We start from the raw sequence: 5652 nt of genomic DNA, 5'->3' as shown, positions 1-5652 counted from the left end.
ATTTTACATAGATATGAACCGTATGGAATTAGAATTCTAAATCTATTGTTCGGGCCCGACCGCTTTTGTGGGTATTCTTAAAAAATAAATCTTTATAACCAAAACAAATTTTTGTTTTTTGTATTTATTTGCTGATTGCGTTCCCTAAATTCAATTGTTACGAAATTGTTACACACATAGGCAAAAGGGTCTGTTAACACATGGGGTTGGACACATGCTCGCAAAATAAATTACCGTCTCGCTTCAGCTTCTTTTTAAATATTATGTTCGTCTTTATATCGATAGGTGCAAAGCATTAGCTATGGCAGCGAGAAAAAGTTACCAAATTTGCCTGCAGATCATCTAATTATTGTTTAATGTAATCATAATATTATTATTTGCTTTCATTCGATCCTTAACTATTAAGTTGAAATTACAATTCTATCCTGACGTTAAAGCCAAAATTATAGTATAGTTACGGAAATCCCAAATCTAATTTCATGTCATACAATCGAATTTCCCAGAAAATGAATTTCCGAGAGATGAAAAGACTCAGGCAGAGAATGAGTTAATCGGAAAAGAACATTTGAGTCGATAAGAAAGTTTAAGTTTAGAATGCGGTTAAACTAAGTAAACTGTAAATAATCCTACCCTTAAAGAAATGGATTGCAAATAAAACCATGATCTAGTGATACAACCAATATCACGAAAAGCATTTCGTAACAATATATTTATTTTAAGTAGAAAACCATATTGTTCACGATGCACAGTTCTCTTCTAAGCTCATCAAAAAAAAGCTTTATTCTACGTTACGTCAATTTGGGCTTTGGTGCTATTTCTATAGCTTCACTAATCTTCGAAAATAACTTTTTTGCACATTATGGCTCTGTCTGACCTATATTCGTCATTATTATTATTTTTTTTTTGGTGAATGCTTAGGTGTGCAGTGTTATCATCAGATCCGACGTGTACGCCAAAACTTTTTGAAGGAAAATCTCGAATGGCTTACAACAAAGGAAAAGCATTTTTTTCTTAAGAACCTCACTGAATTTCTTAACGTATGAACGTATGAACCCAGGCGAATCTTTAACACAGAAATTTGCAAGGCGGGGAAATGACATGCATTTTGTTGATATTAACACAGCATCTTCATCATAAGGACCGAAATGTTGTCACAAAGCGTCGGTTCGCTCGAAATGGTATTGAAATAAAGTGATATAAGGGAAATTTTTCAGAGTTTTGGACCATTTTCAAAAAGCGACTACTTTCGAGTAAATTATTACAAGACAAAACGTTTTCTTTTCTAATTATCTACGGATTGTCGCATTGCACATGCGCCACAGTTTGGCTTGATCAGCTTACCCCTACCAGAGTTACGTGATTCTAAAACTATCGATTGGAAAAAAACGACACTAACTTTTTCTCTTGATGCAGTATTATTCATTTCGTCCTGCGGAACAGTCAATCAACTTTATTGCATTATTTTTTCTGTACAAACAGTTGTGTCGAAGCTTTATTCTCATTACTTGATAGTTAACTTTAATAAAATATTATTTCTGAAATTTAAAGTTTTTAAATAATCCTTGCAATAAACACTTACCTATCTAATTAGCCAACTTAACAATACTGACTAGATTGAAGTATTCAATCGAGAGCAAGAAAGTGAATGCCTTGCAATCTTTATATCCATTTTAAAACAATTATATGTCTTTGTTTTCCACAGTGTTGCAGAACGCAAACAATAGTAGCACTAACAGTGTCAAATGACGATTACCATTGCAGGTCATTGCAAGCAGTAGATGAATAACAATAATAACAACTAGAATGAGAAAACAAATATTTTGCAATAAGTGTACTGTTAGGTCAGTAGCAATATTGTACTCTGTGGAAAACATACCCATATTTAACCTCACTAAGCACAATTGAAATTGGGCAAGAAAACTAAAAATGTTTAAAATTGCATGTGCACTGCTACGCACGTACGTTTTGAAACAAAGAAAGTACTAAGGTGATAATTTTAGAAAATTTAGATATTTTTCCTGCTTATTTGTTCGTTTGTAAATGTGTTATGTCGGACAATTAAATCTACAAAAAAAAAAAAACGAAAAAAACAAAAATGAACTAAATATAGGAATTGTGTTTACGTGAGCACACACGCATCCACAAACTGACATGACTTTACAATTTAAGAGTAAAGTTGTTCTAGTTTTTAAATACACTATTAGCAGTTGTAAAAAAAGTCAAACAAGGTAAATGTAAATGTCTACGAGTGCTTATGAATGCGCAGGTGTTTTGTTTTCAGCAGGTTTTGTCGTAGAAGTTAAGCAGAAAGACTTTTAAGATTAAATGTTTTGTGAATAAAAAGTAAAAAAAGAGTTTTTTACATACAAAATATGTAAAAGAAGAAAAAAATTCGAATACATTTATAATTCCTACTGTCTGTGTTTGCCTGCAATTTACGAAAATGTGTTGAAAAGTTTTTAATTACGTTTAGACAAAATTAGGAAGAAGACTATATTCGCCTTAAATCTAATTCTGAATTCTCGGGATAATGTTTACTTTCTTGAACAAAAAAATTAAGGAGGACACTTCGTGGTCCTATTTAACCGTTTTTATTCATTTGAGGGTTTCCGTGATACTTAAAAACAATTTTTTGCTAAATGCACTTTCTGAACGCTATCCACCTTACCAATTTATCCACTTAACTTACTCGATCTTAAGCATTCATTTCAGATCTTTAATGACAATCATATTTTTCGGTCTTAAAACCCTACTTACATACTACTATATCTATAAGCACTTCCTTACTTGTCATTTGGCTCTTTCATTGTGTAAGCTTTGACCTACTTAAGGCATTTTAGCAACGGTAAAATTTATGGAATCAACATTTGCTTATTGTTAAGCAAGAAACGAATCTGTTCTTTTGTTATCACAACCTAGTCTCATCTACAGCTGCGAGAGCAGTACTTCGCTGATCAATAGTTTGCGCGCTTGCTTTGGTGGGGATATTATTTTCAATCAAAAATAGCGAAGGACATGAAGACTTATTTAGCGTGAAAGTAATATACGTATATTCTTCTATTGGATCTAGTTTAACTTTACCGGGGATATGTCTGTTTTGTATATATGATTTAAGCACCAGACACATGGCCTCTCGTCTAGGCACACACAACCGCAATGACTTTTACTTTTAATGCTTTCACTAATGTATGATGCAATACGATGATCTTGCTCAATGGTACCATGTTTATTCCTGAAACCAAACTGGTAATCACGAATAACAAATTTTTGCTCAAAGTGTTTTTTTTGAAAAAGGAACCAGTAAATTTTCTTATACGACCCTCCAACGTTTTTCGGTTCAGCCACCACGATTGTTTTTGAGTTGGAAAGTGATTTGATGTTAGAAAGAAGAGGTACAAAATTTTAATTTTTAGGCACAAAAATTTAATGATTAATTTACTTGTGTAATTACAACCAGGTGATTTCGCAACGTTTAGTTTTGCTAAACTGCTCTTTGATTTCAGCGACTGGTAGGTCAATACATGGGACGCGTGATGTTTAGAAGTATTAATATTTCCTCTGAGTTTGAAATCCCACAAAGGTTATTACGTTGAAAAGTTTCTTTAGATAATGAGCACATTTTTCGCCTTTGTCCATGTACATGTCATTTCTATACCAATTTCCAGAACTGTCTCTTATAGGAATGAATCGGTTGGTCAGCCGTTTATGATACTTGGTAGCTTTCCGTAAGTAATGTTCATCAAACATCCCTGAATTGATGTTAATTAAGAAATTGTTAAGTTTTTCTGACCTAAACCTAAGCGCAGATACTTTGAAGTTCTATTCAAATTCCTTATAGGTAGTCTTTTACCACTTTGGTCTTAATCTCCTCTTATTTCTTATCATTTGCCTTATTTGGAGGCTAACGTAATAATTGTAACGTGTAGGCAAATCAAAATACCTGGGAGCACTCATAAAACCAGCTTGGTGAGTAAGATTTGTAAAATATCCTACCTCCTACTCAATTTCAGAAGAATTAGATTAAGATTAACACTAAGGTTAAGAAAATTGTTCTCGAGTCAGTTCCTGAAAGTCCCAATATCCGTGAATACGATTGACGACATTAAATTTAAGTATGAGATAATGAAGAATTGTGTTGAAGTTGATAACCACCAATGGGGATTGATCACAACTAAGGTCATCATTAACAAAAATACGAAGTAAATTATATAGAGGGAGAGTAGAGCCTGAGAAATCCAGCCTGTATGTGGGTATTCTAATGGATAAAACAGAGTAGTTGTTAATGAATGAACTTGGTAAGCTCCTTCCCTTTCGGACTTGTCATTCTGGATTTCCAACATTCACCTTTGAGATTAAAGCATCTGCAAGAACAAATTGTGCGACCAATTGTTTAAAGAAATCATTATAATTATCTAAGGGGAAGCCGCGTTCGAAAATAAAGTACGCAGATTAAAATATTGGTCAGTTTAATACAAGAAGCTTGTAAATATGATTTTCTCAAGATATTCGAAGTTTTGCATCTAACAGAACATTTTATTTGAATCGCGGAACCAGCGTAGGTTCGATCATCGGTAGTTAGTAAATTGTATCCAGGGAAGTTCAAATGAGTCTCTGATATACGAAGAATATAGATAAAATTTTGATAAAGGAAAATTTTTACCTGCGTGCGATGGGTGCGATTGGAAAGCCCATAGGCGCTTAGTAGTTTAGAGACTAAGAGCGTCATCATATTGATAAGAGTCGCTGTCCTTAATCATACCAGTATTATAAGTAATTGAGTGTTGTCTATTAAGCAAAGGAAAGAATAACTAATAGAGTTTTGAAGTTTATTTTTAAGAAGCGGCAACTTTTATAATTGGCCGGATGATTTTACAAACATCCAACGCACTTTGCAGGGTAACGTTACTTTTAGTGCAGGAATTAGTTAAGTGATCGAAGTCACATTTACCACAGTTGCTTTGCTTTGCGCAACAACTTCTTGTGTGTCCAAAATCATCATACCGATGACATTGGGGAACATCTCTGGTTTTTGCAGCTTTTAAACTCTAACGGCGGCATCATGTTATTATTTGCATTAGGTTTCTGACCTATGTAAAATATTGGTAGTGGATCTTCGTTCTATATTTCACTTAGCTTAGTGACATTACATATTTCGAGCCTTAGCAGTGTCGGCAATTGGAATGAAATTGACAAGGTTATTTAATATCACTTCTTTCTTTCAATTTGGTAAGTGGGAAATTGAATACTTTTGCTGCAGCTATGAATTTCCAACTTCTTTTCTAATTAAACCCGGTAGCAGCAATAACAGTTCAGAAATTCTTTATCATCCGTTTCAGAGCACATGCGCAAGGAATTACGATTTGTGGCGGCTTTGAAGATATTTTGCTATCACTCTTGTTATTATTATCATTAATAACAATATTTTTATCAGAGCTTATGATAGGAAATCAATTTGCAGGATTTGCGTCGATAACTCGTGGAGGAGCAGAAGTTGCTGTAAGGTTTTTATGCGCACTTTGTGAAGATTGGACAGTTTTTTTTTTACTATTTATTTATTTATTTATTTTATTTATTCCACTTATACTAGAAACTCAACTAAACAAATAACAGTCGAGTTCAATTGGCTCTTAATGCAAAACTTATATTAATTAA

The sequence above is a fragment of the Glossina fuscipes genome, unplaced genomic scaffold (genome assembly GCF_014805625.2).
Source record: "Glossina fuscipes isolate IAEA_lab_2018 unplaced genomic scaffold, Yale_Gfus_2 61, whole genome shotgun sequence".
Taxonomy (NCBI): Eukaryota; Metazoa; Arthropoda; class Insecta; order Diptera; family Glossinidae; genus Glossina; species Glossina fuscipes.
Note: the sequence above shows the minus strand (reverse complement) of the source record.